Source organism: Lissotriton helveticus, chromosome 3_2 (assembly GCF_964261635.1).
Source record: "Lissotriton helveticus chromosome 3_2, aLisHel1.1, whole genome shotgun sequence".
NCBI classification, from domain to species: Eukaryota; Metazoa; Chordata; class Amphibia; order Caudata; family Salamandridae; genus Lissotriton; species Lissotriton helveticus.
In genome coordinates, this window is record NC_136062.1 from 404242887 (window position 1) to 404258194 (window position 15308).

Here is a 15308-nt window from a genome sequence, read left to right on the forward strand (position 1 = left end):
TATAACTTGCAATAAGGGCCAATGAAACTGAACAGAAAAGCAAATAGAACTGAAGAGGTTTATGTAGGGGTGTAGGAGGGGGCGGGGAGGCAAATCATGTCTCGATATATGGACAGTGTTGCTGATTAGGGAAAGGCATCTCCAGCATTTCAAGTCTTTTGTTCAGCCTGCCTTATTCAACTGATATGGGGTAAGTTCCATCGGTGTAAGATTTTGTAGTCACTTAATGTAAGTTGGAGATTGGATCTGATTCCTGTTTTGTTTGAACAACATCTCGTCGCAATCTGCTACTAAATATTCATGCTCCAGTCTGTGCGTTCACCATTGCCTCAGGTCTAGCAGTGCGACATTAGAACATGCCGTCAGTATTTATTTTGTAGAGTCCAGAGATTGTGCCTTAGATAGGTGCTCCAGGTGACCAGATATATAAATATGGGGGAGTCTGGACGGGCTATTGTATCTGACCTAGGAGTTGATGGATGCAATTTCTCAATCTTTGAAATCTCCAAAATTGGTTAGGAAGGTGGTTATAGTTAGTTTGTAGCTTCACAAATATCTTCAGCTTTCTTCCCATAAGTAGGTGGTCTGGGGAGGAGATTCCTTGTTTCTTGAAGTGAGACAAATGTTGTTGCCTGTCTTCCAAGCGGATTGCACCATTACCCCGTAGACGTGCTTTCTTGTGTATATAATTGTCTGTACAAAGTATGCCATGAGCTCTGCACCACACACAGACCGTAGCATGGGGTTATTTTTTCTGAAGTTTATTGTGTAAACTAGTCCCATCCTCATTCCTGTTTTGTCCATTATTCCTTTGTCAATCTTAACCCACATAGTTGTCTGATGCTGCATGGATGTGGTATTTCAGATGTGTAAGCGGGAAAGACAGCCAATGAGGTTCTGCATGGGGTGATTGGAGGCAGCTACTTTCTGTGAATGTATGCAGTTTGGAGATTTTTGACCTGATACTCAAAGGGCCTCCGCACTCGTGGCGCAGTCTCCGCACTCCTGGCGGAATCCCCGCAGTCGTGGTGGAGTCTCCTCACTCGTGGTGGAGGCCCTGCAGTCATGGAGGAGTCTCCGCACTTGTGGCGGAGGCCCCGCAGTCGTGGTGGAGTGTTCTCACTCGTGGCAGAGGCCCTGCATTCATGGAGGAATCTCCGCACTCCTGCCGGAGTCCCCGCAGTCGTGGTGGAGTCTCCTCACTCGTGGCGGAGGCCCTGCAGTCATGGAGGAGTCTCTGCACTCGTGGCGGAGGCCCTGCAGTCATGGCGGAGGCCCCGCAGTTGTGGTGGAGTGTTCTCACTCGTGGCGGAGGCCTTGCAGTCATGGAGAAGTCTCTGCACTTGTAACAGAGGCCCTGCAGTCATGGTGCAGTCTCCGTATTCGTGGCGTAGGCCCCACAGTCATGGGGGAGTTTCCTCACTCGGGGTGGATTCTGTGCTATGAGAATTCTCTCTGTGTAGATTCTGCCCGAGATAGGGCCCTTTGTGAATCAGGCCCTTTGAGTCTGGCTTTTCTTCCCTGCCATAAAAAAAAGACTTCCTCTGTTTGGATATTGTTCATTGATGGTATAAAAGAATCAGAAGTGAAATCTTGGCAAAGATGTGATTTAAGTGGGGCATAGTATTCCGGTTGAGTATTTACGCTCTGCCCCGCAGGGAGAAATTGAGAAGGGACCTGCGGGACATGTCTGTCTGTCTGGATCTTTACAATGAGTGGTCTAAGGTTATTTTGCACCACATTATGTAGTGCTCTGCTTAGAGGGATCCCAAGATGTGTGATGTGTACCTGAATGGGGAGCCTGCGATTGATTTTTTAGTTGTTGCCAGGGGAGTGCTTTGCACTTACCCCATTTATTAAGATATCCAGAATTGGCGGTAATTGATCTCTGTGGGTTTGAGGGTTACTAGGATATCATAAGCATAAAGAAGGGCTTTGTGTTCTCTCCAGGTTTGTTTAGGTCTGTGATCTGCTGGCAGTCTCTGCCTGCTGCTGCTAGCGGTTCTAATGCCATAATAGAGAGTAGAGAAGACGGGCCAGCTTTGTCTGGTTCTCCTTCGGATATCGATTATAGATGATAGAATCCCATTGCATGTTACTGCGGTTGGGGGTTTAGGTTGTTACTATTTAACCTAGGTAAGAAAGCAGTCTCCAACGCCCATTGTACTCCGTACACGAAACAGATACTCCCATCTAGAGATACGACTACCTCCTCATCTGGGTTATGCCGCATTTGCCAAAGAGATGAGAACCCAATTGTAAATGAAAGACGGAAGAGCTGTGGTGGACTAATCTCACTTGAGTGGGGTGTATTGGTGTCGGCGTAAGTCATGCTGGTCTGGTTGCCAGGGATTTCACCAAAATATTATGGTCTTAATTAAGGCGATCAATTGAACGCTCGCACGTCGCCGCCGATCAATTCTCAGTTTCAGTATGAGTGAGATGCGTGCTATGCTAAGCTCTAATGGGTTGTGCTACAGGGTCAGTTTCTGAAAAGAACTTTTGTGGAGGGGAAGGGGTACTTTTTCATTGTTTAGTTTCTAGAATTCTATGGGATATCTCTCAGGGCCGCGAGCTTTACTTGTGGGCATCGCGTCTATTGCTTGGCTTATTTCCTCAACAATGTTTTCTAATTTGAGTGCTTATGCCTGGTCTGGGGAAAGTGCCTTTAAAATAAAGATGGGGAAAGAACCACTCTTCTTGTTCCGAAGGGGTTGGTTATCCTTGGAGGAATATAGGAATGGGGCATAATCCGCAAAAGCTATCAGTATATCGGAGGGGAGTGACATTACTGCACCACTTCCATTTCCAACAGCTGGTATGTTGTGCCTTTCTTTGTTAGCGCTGGCGGGCTGAGATACGTCCTGTCTTTTCTCCTCTACCATAATGATGTTGCAGATGGAAAAGCTCCTTCTCAGCTTGAGATGTCAGGAGATAATTGAAATGTGTTTTGCATTTAAGAGGAGCTTCGGTGTTCTTTTGTGGAATTTCATAAGTGTTTGAGAGATTTGTTATTGTGGAAGTGTGTTTTGCTAAATCATCTTTTTTTTGTGTGCTGGTGAGTCTCTCATCCCTTCGCCTCTAATTCTTGCTCTCCCTGCCGCACATATCGTTTGAGTTCTCATTCTCAGTCAGGTAGGATGCTAGAAACGATTGAAAAGCTTTTTTTTCTACATCTTGCAGCTTTTAATAGGACATGCTTAGCCTCCAACTCCCCTGTGGTGGTTTTAGTAGCCCGACGTCTATATGTATCCTATTGCATCCTGATCTGCGACTCTACACAGTGGGATATTTGTGTATTGTATTTATATGTATTTATATTCTTAGCAAAAATAAATAATTAAAGTTAATTCAATATTATTTCTTATCGTTTTATTGTGAGTCCATACCTCCATTATTTTCTGTGCGAGGGTGTTGCAGTGCCAGTGGTTGACCATCTTTAGTGCTGGACAAACTACAAAAGTGTAAGTTACTGCAAAAATACTGAAAAGTCAATCAGGCTCTTTGTCTCTATTTGTGGGGTGTGGCAAGGACCACACGTTTATCAGAGAATAGGTGTGTATCAGTTATGCGAGTAGGTGCCACTCCTTGGGGTCAGAGAGCAAGTGGCAGCTTGACTTATCTAAGTGGGGGTCCTGTACCAGATGACATTGGGTCCATTACTAGAATGTTACTGTGGGGTTGGGATAATAGTAGTCTGGTAACGTGTTTATAGAGACTACTTGTGTTGCCTACAGGGCATACAGAGCCAACTATCAGAGTTTGTTGTGAGTTCCAGCGTTTAAGAAAGTCATAGTGGCAAAGAAAGACATAACAGCCATTGGGATCTGTCTGTGCGACTCAGCTTGGAGGCCCTTTATGTATCAGAATAACCACTCCTTCCTTCCTGTGTATCTTGGATGTATTGTACAATGTTGTAGTTTGCAGGAATAGTAGACCTTTCCCACCCATTCCCTCTTGTGCTTATCATATTCTTGAGATGAGAGATAGATTATGAAGGAGTGCTATGCCTGGCTAGAGCGATGTCAAGTAGGTGAGTGTTTTCTTTAATATTGTGTGGGTTCACTGCTAGATATACAGCTAAGTGGGTCTCAGGAGTATGTCCAGATTAATTTGTTTTAACTTTAGTGGGGTGTTTCAGGTGCAGGTGAGCCAGAAGCACTCCTTGGGCCGGCAGTACTGGGCTCTGCTGATTATATCCTTGCTGTGGTATGGAAGTATCACCGCACCTGTACGAGTATGTAATTTGCTTGAAAGGTACTAAGAAGCACGGAAGATTGTTATCCTTTAGGCAGATTATAGTAAAATAAACTCTCTAATGCTGTAGATCAGTGTGAGAGGAGCATAACTGATTGGTGAGTCGCTGAGGGTGAAGTGGATGTGCCGGCCTGTGCCACGAGGCCCAGCGGTTTCTAGCGGAGATACTCGGGCGAGTTTAGCGATGCAGCGTATGTTTCGCCTTGGGCTGGGGAGAGAGTGTGGGAAGCAGGGCTCGAGTCGGGGGACCACGCGGGTGGACGGCGTCCCCCCACTTATTTTACAGGGTGGACGCCGTCCCACCTGCTAAACAGCTGCACTTCACCTTTTTGGCCTCTCTTGGATGAGATCGGAGCCATCTTTCGCGACGTCACTTCCTGTTGTGTCGTCACTTCCGGTGACAGCGTCCCCCCACTTCTGTCTTTAAGACTTGTGCCCTTCTGGGAAGGGATCATTTTGGTGTTAAATGAGTTTGGGTCATTTATGATCAGGGAGGATAATCACCGGTTTAGTCTCCGGATACTCCTATGTACTGATAGGGAATTTAGCTAGAATCCTCCACATGACATATAAGGGATTGTTTCGGCACAAGTGTCGGGAAACGTTCCCAGAACCCAAGGTGTCACACACTACATCTCGTCTCAATAACTACAAAACCTATCTCTGAAATCGGAGCAATATTGCACTGCTGGGGAAGAAGCTTAATGTGAAAGATGCTGTCCTTGGACTAGGTGATAGTGCTACTACTTTGAAAATGGGGTTTGCAGGAATTCCCCATTTGTGGACTAAGAGGTCTTGTTGCTGTCTGGATTGTTCCCCAGAATTAATTTGGGTGGCATTGACGTACCATCGTAAACAAGCTTCTCCTTTTGGCTTTGATAATTGATTCATGATAATTCTTGATTCAAGCTTCCAATTCTACCTTCGCCTTGATGTTATATCTCCTCTACCATTTGGCCTTCAGTTGTCCAGTTCCCTGCTTCTGAGTTTCCAGTTTAGCTGTGTGCCAGAGTTTGCTGTGTGTCTGTACTTTCTTGAGGCTACTTAGTTAAAGAAACCCTCAGTGTGCTGTGAAAGCATTCACTGGCAGATGACCTTGTATATCGGGCTCTGTGTGGAGAGTAGTTAGAAAACCAACATCTTCAAGTCACCCACAATTAAGGTTTGTTTTTCACCCCGTTGCACAATGGTAACCTGCGATCAGTGTGTTCTTATGTTAGCTGACAGTACTTCTATAAGCTTGCTTTGTACTTTGTGTCACCACAATTGTAACTTTGGGTTTACGGAAAATGGGTTTTAGCCCATGAATATGGTCTGATTTTCTTTTCTTGGTCTCTTCCATTTGCACCACTGCTGTGCTCTAGGCCCTTTCCTAATGGTTCCTTATCCTGTATTAGATGATGACCTGCAACCTATGGGCCCTGCATTAATATGTGGAGGTAGCTGCCCGTGCTCAGCTAGGGTAAAGGGGCTCTGCTAGGTTCCAAGCTGCCTCTGTACAGTGTGTATACATGTTGAGTATGAGAAGTAAGGTGAATGTGCAGTATTTGTGTAGACAGGAACCTATTGTGGATTTATTGGAAGGCCGGGTCTGGTGGCTCAGTGGACTAATGCATCCAGTGCAGGGGCCTGTGTGCGAACTCATGGTCACAGGTTCAAATCTCAGTGGGTCCGCTCAGCCTTTCATCCATCTGAGGTCGATAAAATGAGTACCATTGAGTTGGGTAACAATGAACAACTGTAATTCAGAGCCAAGAGACTTCTGGGTGTACGTGCACTTTATAAATACACTTGTTATTTTTTGTTATGTGTGTGGAGGATGGTGGCTATAAAGAGGTTGCAGACAGGGATATAAACTCGATGGACATTCCTAGTTCTTTGAAGTATGCCAGGCTTCTGTAAAAAGAAGAAGGGAGGCGGAGGTCCCTTTGCACCACAAGGACAGTGCTGCCCTTTACTGTTTTGTTATTCCCCAGGCAGTTACTGCAGATAGTTTTGTGCAGTAGGTGAATGAGGAAACTCCCTCTCTTTTGTGCCCAATTCCACTGTCTGTGAACAAGAACTCTGCAAGGAGACTTGTAGAATGTCAGGAGAAGGAAGGACTCTGCCTGCTGGAGAAAGGTGATTCCTAGGTTGCATCCTTCAGAGGGGAGTCCGCCTTGTGGAATCATGTGCCTGGGTGCCAGGTGACCAATAGTGACCAAGGAGCTTCGGTTCTAACCCTGATGGAGGTGTTGTATCTGTCTTGAGGGAAGAATGGGTAATGGACGAGTGCTGTGCAGGCAGAAGCAGCTGGAGATGGAAATTACTGCTCTGCGGGGAAGACAAAGAACTGACCATCTGGGGTGTCCACTAAGCGAGGGACTGTTCTGTGAAATTAAACATTTTAAAGCACATTAACATCCATGCCGTGGTGGTGGAGTGATGGGCTTTTGAAGGATTTGCCTGCGTGGAGCCCATGTTAATTTCCTGCTGGGAAGAGATGTGCTTAAGGAAACCTACTTTTTAGTTTCAGTGCTTTGAATCAAAACCTGAGACTGTAGACTAAAGTACACCTCTCTTTAATGTGACGTTGCTGTCTCGTGGTGATGTTCACCAGTCATAGACCTGCAGGGCGTCTCAGTGTGAGTTAGTTTAGCCTGGTCTGGTGGCTCAGTGGACTAAAGCAGCCACTGCAGGGGCCTGTGTTCGACCTCATGGTCACAGGTTCAAATCCCGGCGGGTCCACTCAGCCTTTCATCCATTTGAGGTCAATAAAATAGGTACCATTGAGTTGCGTAATAATAAACATCTGTTATTCAGCGCCAGGACACCTTCGGGTAATCGTGTGCTTTACAAATACACCTGTTATGTAATGTTAGTTGATATTTGTTGTGGACATTAAAAGAACAACATAGCCAGGCCATCCATAGAGGTTCACAAGAGATCACTCATTTGAGGTCCACCTGGATGTCTGCAGAGCACCTGGCTTGTTATCTAGACATTGGCACAGCCTCGAGGTGCTTGTAAAGCTATATGGAGCTCGGACGCTTCACAGCCGCAGTCCCTCTGGAGGCGACTGTGTTCATCTTCGTCTTGCTGGGCATACATTATCAATCAGAAACACTTGAGTGGGTATCGCCTTAACTCACACCACTTGCTTCTTTGGTTTGGCACTGTATGTCCATACTGGGCTGCTGCCCAGACTGGGACTTCTCTTACATAGTATAAGAGGTGGTTGTGGGGCCGTGAGAGGGTGTGCTGATACTCATCTTGAGGTGGCCCTCTCCCCCAGCCACATCGTCTCCCCCTCATAGACAATCATTCCTTGGAGCCCAGTATCACTCTTGCCCTGCCTCAGTTCTCACTCCTTGCAGCGCAATCTCACTCTTGCCCGGCCTCAATCTCCCCATTGACTTTAATAAAATCCTACACTGGACACCCTGCAATGTTGGGTTGACTCTTTATCCTCATATCTTCCTAATGCTGTATCTTCTGCAGTGAAAACTCTGACCTCCCATTCGCTCTCTGTCTGTTCCTTCTTTGGAAGCCTTGACTTTGACTGGGAATCGGAACTTTTCAGTCCCTCCCTATCAGGTTGCCGGCCCCTCAAGTATTCAGTTGTACATATGGTGCCCTCTTTGCTCCTCCATGTCGGTTCCGGGTCTTACAGCCTTGATTACAACAGGCAAGGCCCTTCTAGTCCCTCTGGGTGAGTCCACCTCCTGAAGGCTTTGTTTGTACTGATGGTGGCTTCTGGTTCCTCCTTGTTGGTTCTTTTACAGATAGGCCCCTCACAGGTCGGCTACACTGCTTCCAGTTCCTAGAGCCTTAGTTTACGGGTCTTGTATTTATTGGATTATTTTGTTTACTCCAAGCCTGTTCTGGCTCCCAAAGTCTTGATGGGGTTCAGTTTTGGCTCCTGGTGGCTTGATTTGCACATACAGGGTTCTTCTTGGCCCCTCTGTGTCTGTACTTGGTCTGCAGCTGTGTTAGTGTTTGCTTTTAGAGTTTCAGCCTAGCGAGCCTTGATTTGCACAGATGTGGCCCCTCCACTCCCTTCTTGTCAGTTCTAGCTCACAAAGCCTTGATTTGTGTCTGGTCCCGCCTGTGAACCCCAGACTTACGCCTTGTGGTCCCTCCTTGTCTCTTCTGGCTCATACAACCTGACTCACAGCATAAGCCCCTGGAGTAAGTTCTCTTAAAGCTGTAGGTACACACGCCTTGATTTGTGCCGCTAAGGCACTGTGCCTCTGAGTTGGTTCTGTCCACGAAGCCTTGATTTGCACATATGCGCCCATCTGGTTTCTGTGTGTCGTTCCTGTCTATGAAGCCTAGACTTGTGCCTCCTGGTTGGTCCCTCCTTGTCCCTTCTGACTCAAATAATCTGATTGACAGAGGTAGGCCCGGGCCCCTTAGTGATGGTTCTTGCTCTTAGCGATAGAGTGTCACAAGCCTTGATTTGCTCTGCTGGGACCAGTTCGGGTGCCTCCTTGTTCGTTGTGGATCTGAAAGCTTTGACTAGTATAGTTGGGGCCCTGTCCGTCTCTCTATGTTGGTCTAGCTTCTCGTACCTTGATTTGCACAGTTGTCACCCTTCTGGTCCCACTTGTCAGTTCAGGCTTCTAGAGGCTTCGTTTGCGTAGATCGGGCTCCTGCAGGGGGCCTCGGTGGCTGCTCCAGCTCTGAAGGGATTGGCACAGTTAGGGTTGTCCTGGTCCCACTTGTCAGTTTAGCATTGATTGCATAAGCCGGGCCCTTGGAGGTCAGTGCTGGCTCTGAAGCCTTCATTTGCCCTCATCCTGGTTTCCTGGAGTTGTTGTTGGTCTTAGAGCACCAGCAGGTTAAGCTTTGATTTGAAGAGACTAGTCTACCTTGGTTCCTCAATGTTGGTTCCAGCTTCTTTAGCCATGATCTGCACAGATGCGGCCCTCTCCCCGTTAATGTTTTCAGCCTCCAAGCCTTGATTTGTCCCGATAGTTTTCCTGGTTCCCCACTGTTGTTTTCCCTCTTAAAGCTCCAGCTTCTCAAGCCCTGATTTTCTCTGACGGGCCCCCTTCGGCTCCCACAGTGCCAGTCCCAATTCCTCAAGCCATGATTGGAACTAATGTGACCCCTCTGGGTCCCTCAGGGTAAGTGCCTGCTCCCCACACCTTGATTTGCACAGAGGGGCCCCTCTTCGGTCCCTTAGTGTCAGTTCCAGCTTCTCTAAATGGGAAACGGCCACTACAACGCGACCGTTTCCACGAAAACCTTAACCACGGATGCATTACAACGCATGCGTGGTTACAACGAAAGCCTTTACCACGCATACGTTTACTACGAGGTACGTAGTAAAGGCATGTGTGGTAAAGGGTACAATTAAAAAAGGGGTCGTGGGGGGTAGCTTCCCCCCCCCCCCAAAAAAAAAAACCTAACCTGAATTCGAGATGTGCAGGCAATCGGCGTCGTATAAGAGCAAACGGAAAGAAACTTCCGCTTCCTCTTTACGACGTATGACGTCACCACGGAAAAATACGTGGAGAAGAATAAGCGTGGAAATACCATTCCGTTGTAACGCATGCGTGGTAAAGGCATGCGTTACAACGGAGTTCGTTGTAAAAACATACAACCCTCTAGACTTGATCAGCACACATTGGCCCCGTAGGGCTCCGTAGTTTCAGCTTTTCAAGCCTTAGTTTGCACAGATGTGGAGCCTTTCGCTACCTCAGTGTCAGTTACAGCTACACAAGCCTTGATTTGCACAGTTGGGGCCCTCCACAGTTATGCTCTAGCCCTGGAAGCCTTGATTTGTACAGATGTAGTCCTTTAGGGTCCATCAGTGTCAGTATCAGCTACTCAAGCCTTAAAATGATGCACAGATGGGGCCCTCCTCAGTTTTGGTTCTGGCCCCCAAAGCCTTAATTTGCACAGATGTGGCCTCTTTGGATTTCTTAGTGTCAGTTTCAGCTTCTCAGGCCTTGAGTTGCACAGATGAGTCCCTTGGGGTCCCTCGGTGTCCTTTCTAGCTCTCCAAGCTCTAATTTGTACAGATGTGATACTTTGGGGTCCCTCACTTTTAGCTGCTCATGCCTTGATTTGCATAGATAGGTCCCGCCTCAGTGTTAGTTCCTGCCACCAGATGTGGCCCCTTGGTCTGAGTGTCAGTTCCAGCTTCTTAAGCATTGAAATGCAAAGATGGGGCTCTCCTCAGTTTTGGTTCTGGCCCCCAAAGCGTTGATTTGCACAGATGTGGCCTCTCTGGATTTCTCAGTGTCAGTTCCAGCTTCTCAAGCCTTAATTTGCAAAGATGGGGCCCTCCAGTTTTGGTTCTGGCCCCGAAAGCCTTGATTTGGATAGATGTGGCCCATAGGGATTTACCAGTTTCAGTGCCAGCTTCTCAAGCCTTGATTCGCACAGATGTGGCCCTTTGGGGTCCCTCAGTGTCAATCTCAGCTTCTCACGCCTTGAAGTGCACAAATGGGGCCCTCCTCAGTTTGGCTTCTGGCCCCCAAAGCATTGAATTGCACGGATGTGGCCTTTTGGGATTTCTCTGTGTCAGTTACAGCTTTTGAAGCCTTGATTTACACAGATGTGGCCCCATAGGGTCCCTCAGTGGCCGTTCAAGCCCTAATTTGCACAGATGTGGTACTTTGGGGTCCCTCACGTTCAGCTGCTCATGCCTTGATTTGCATAGATGGGGCCCAGCTCAGTGTTGTTTCCTGCCCCAAAAGCCTTGCTCCGCACAGATGTGGCCCCTTTGGGTCCCTCAGTGTCAATCTCAGCTTCTCACGCCTTGAAGTGCACAAATGAGGCCCTCCTCAGTTTGGCTTCTGGCCCCCAAAGCATTGAATTGCACGGATGTGGCCTTTTGGGATTTCTCTGTGTCAGTTACAGCTTTTGAAGCCTTGATTTACACAGATGTGGCCCCATAGGGTCCCTCAGTGGCCGTTCAAGCCCTAATTTGCACAGATGTGGTACTTTGGGGTCCCTCACGTTCAGCTGCTCATGCCTTGATTTGCATAGATGGGGCCCAGCTCAGTGTTGTTTCCTGCCCCAAAAGCCTTGCTCCGCACAGATGTGGCCCCTTTGGGTCCCTCAGTGTCCGTAGTAGCTCTTCAAGCCCTACTGTGCACAGATCTTGCCCCTTTGGGTCCCTCCGTGTCAGTTCCTGCTTCTCATGCCTTGCTATGCACAGATGTGGCCCATTTTGGTCCCTCAGTGTCAGTGCAGCTTCTGTAGCCTTGCTTTGCACAGATGTTGCCCCTTTGGGTCCCTCCGTGTCAGTTCCTGCTTCTCATGCCTTGCTATGCACAGATGTGGCCCCTTTGGGTCCCTCCGTGTCAGTTCCTGCTTCTCATGCCTTGCTATGCACAGATGTTGCCCCTTTGGGTCCCTCAGTGTCAGTAGCAGCTACTGTAGCCTTGCTTTGCACAGATGTGGCCCCGTTGGGTTCCTCAGTGTTAGTTCCAGTTTCTCTAGTCCTGATGTGCACAGATAGGTCCCTTCTTGTCATTGGGTCCACCCCCCGAAGCCTTGCTTTGCACAGATGTGGCCCCTTGGGCTCCATCAGTGTCATTGTCAACTTCTCATGCCTTGATGTTCACAGATGTGGTCCTGTGGGGCCCGGCAGTGCCAATGCCAGCTTGCCAAGCCTTCATTTGCTCCGATGTAACCCTCCTTTGTATTAGTTCTGTCCCTGAAGCCTTGAAATGCTGGTATTTTTAGCCGCTGTATCTAGAAAGCCAGTGAATGTAGATGGATGGTTCCGACTGTTCAAGCTTCTGTACGGCCTTGGCCGGAGTCCCGCTCTTCTCACATCTCCGTCCTCCTTGGCAGGATTTGCTCCATAATTAAGAGATGCTCGCGGCCTGAGTGCAAGCGGCTGAGACCGCACACTGCGCCAGAGCCTGCCCGCGCCCTAACCTTTCAAGGCGCAATTCTGCACATCTGTCTCTTTCTGCCTATTAAATAATGTCAGCACATTAGTGCCTCCGCCTGCCTGCCAGGGGTTAGCACTGATGGAGCGCAATGCGTTAGATAGCTGGTCGGATATCTAAGTGGGTTAAGCGCTTGCCGCAGCGATGCGTGAGAAAGTTGCTGCAGGGGCGGATTGGTAACGCGGGCACTCGGGAAATGGCGGAAGGGCTGGGAGCTGAGTTCTAGCTGTGGGCAGGGCAGGGCTTGACTGGGAACAAAAACCGGCTCTGGCAAACTGCTCGGCCGGCCCACTGGGGGGTGGTTGGGCCGGTTTTCGGCCGATTTTGTAACAGGGTCGATTTTGCAGCTATGTAACAAAAACGCCCCCAGGGGCCCAAATCCGGCCCCCACCCTTGCGGCACCCGGTGCCCGTAACGTAACGGCCAGTCCGGCCCAGGCTGTGGGCTGCTGTTTTGAGCAGCCTGTGTGCTGTCGGGGCTGTGAGGATGCCGCCAGCGGCCCAGTGGGTGCCTGGGTGGCCTGTCTAGAGGCAGATGGGCGGAGGTATCACTCCCTTTCTCTCGCTGGGCCGGCCCATTAATGTCTGCTGATTGAGCGGGGGCAGGGGGCCTGAGCAGAAGTGGTCTCTTGCATTCATGTGTGGTTCAGCAGTGTGAACTAATCTGTGCATTTTTAATTTTCTAAGTGAAGTTAAAAAAACATGCCCCCCACTCCCTTTCTTTTCATACAACTTCGCTGTAGCAGTGTTATGCGGCAAGGTAATACGCAAATGTGGGCCACTGTTTTTCCGTGGGCCCGGGCTGATTTTTGATCCCAATCCAACCCTTAGTCGCTGACATGGGTCTGAATCCTGGCATGCCGTCTCCTGCCTTTTATCAATCTTTTTTTTTCCTGTGAGAACAACAAGAAACAATTATTCAATAAATTACATAAACTATGAAAGCAAGAGATAGAACCAGGGGGATAATCATGAAATCCAATACCTAATTGCAAAGATTGTGTATGAAATAGATATAAAAAAAATACATAAGGACACATTCTAAGCTGTAAGAACCTGCAAAAAATGTTTAGGGAATATGGGGGAGGGTGTATAGGGAAGGAAGACAAACATAGTTGTATTATGCTGGTTCTAAAGAAATAGTATTAATAAAACGTTAGACATTATAAAAAAGAAGGTAAAGCAAACATATAAGCATAATGATAACAATATGTGAATAATCTATTAATATAAAAATTCAATATACAAAAGTAACTGGGTTAATTTATGGTGGTGTCAGCCACAGTAATAATTGTAATAATACGTGAGGATGATAAATAAGTAGTAAGTGGAAGCCATAAAAGATCTCTCATTATGGCTAAAGATACGGGCGCTACATGGTTTGTAGCTAATCTATGATGAATGCAGATGGCATGCTACCAGGACCTAAAAGTACCATTATGCGCTTGTTTTCAATTAGACGTTATTAAATTAAAAGCTACAGCTAACAGTAGATCTAGCTAGGGGGTCAGCAAAGGCACTGAAGAGCCAAACTTCCCACAAACACCTTAGCAAAGGAGAAAGGGTATAACAGTTGTTTAAATACCTTGTTGATTTGACAGAATAGGAGAATAGAGGGACAATCGAATAACATAGGTTTTAAAAATCAGCAGTTGGGGTTGAGCAGAACCAGGAGAATCTTAGTATAGAGGCATGGGGTAAATAGCAAACGATGATAATGCCTTTCATCCTTCTAAGGTCGAAGAATCAAGTAGTAGTAGCACCATCGTGCTGTATTCCAGAAGGAGGGAGTGAGAAGTGATACAGGGTTTGCTGACCTTCCCAAACAGCAGGAGGAAAGCCATACCGTGCGTGGCCTATCTCTCCATACCAGCCCAAGGGAATCGCCCAATGGTATTAAAAGAACTCTCACCCGCTGGAATTTCTAGTGGCATGCTACATCATAGATTCCTCATCCAGTGTGTATGCATGGGCTCAACCTTGGTAGCCAAGGGATCTCTTTGGGTATTTGGTGGGATCCTAGATTTAAAATAGTCTATGATGGTCTGAGGGTTAATATTATTTTCAATGGGTACCCTGACTGAGTTAAAAACGGGTGGGGATGCACTCAGGAAATTAGTATCCTCTGTATCCCCGGGTCAGCATGTTTCAACCATCACACCAATCCCCCACCGGGCTAGCTGGCTTCTTGCAGTACCTCAAAATTATCCACTTAGAATCCTATTTGTGTGCATTCAATTGTGAAACGTGCATTCACCATACTCAGACTTGTATACATGCCAAGCCATTTGTCTCTCTGGTCGTATTTCTTTAGTAGCGTCCTATTTAGAGTTCCATGGGAGTAAGGAGGCAGATGGACATTGTAGTCAAGCTATTGCCCCTAGTATATGGTGCAGGAAGTACAGCAGGGCCTGGTACTTAAATGCCACCAGCAGCACATACGGTCCCAACTTTCCACCCCAAATAATAATCCACTTTCTTACAGTACCCATCCCTGAACCCTGAAAACACTTAATACCCGTTAATGCTACCAATCTCTGAAGCCTGAAAACTATTATGTCCTCTTATTGCTACCCATCCCTGAACCCTAGAAAATCCTTACTTCTCCGTGGTACTACCCTACCTTGAGGCCTCATTATTACCCCTTCATGCTATCCATCCTTGAAACCTTCAAATCGTGTAGTACCCCTTAATGCTATCCTTCCCTGAACCCTAAAAAACACTTGCTTCCACTTACCACTACCCTCCTCTGCACCCTAAGAATACCTCCCAACTCCTTAACCTCATCCGCGCTAAGCGTTTTCCCGCTGTGCGCTGACTTTTTCGAAAACCCGCGGTTTATGACGAGCTCAGCTCGTCATGAGCGTACGAGAGGCATAACTCAGTCATGAGCGTCGAAGGGGTTAATGCTACTTTTACTCAAGGCGCTACATCAAACAGACAAAAAGTGACAATGTGTTTCATCTTAGATCCTAAAAAAATGTTAATAACTTAAACCACACAAAAGAGTAACAAATTAGATTGACTCTGATTATGATAGTTGGCACTGATTCCAATGAGCAAATAATACATCCAAGTATTAAAATAGATTAAGCTGCAACTGTCTGACAGAATAGTCCATTGTAATTTGCAACACCCAGCCCTGCAAACAATT

At 47.4% G+C, this 15308-nt stretch overlaps 1 protein-coding gene across 1 annotated transcript in view; it reads left to right on the forward strand.

Annotated features, from left to right (window-relative positions):
• The window catches only part of TRIM44 (tripartite motif containing 44), a 504386-nt gene that overhangs the window by 14894 nt on the left and 474184 nt on the right, over positions 1 to 15308 (forward strand). The gene's annotated exons all lie outside the window — the stretch shown is intronic.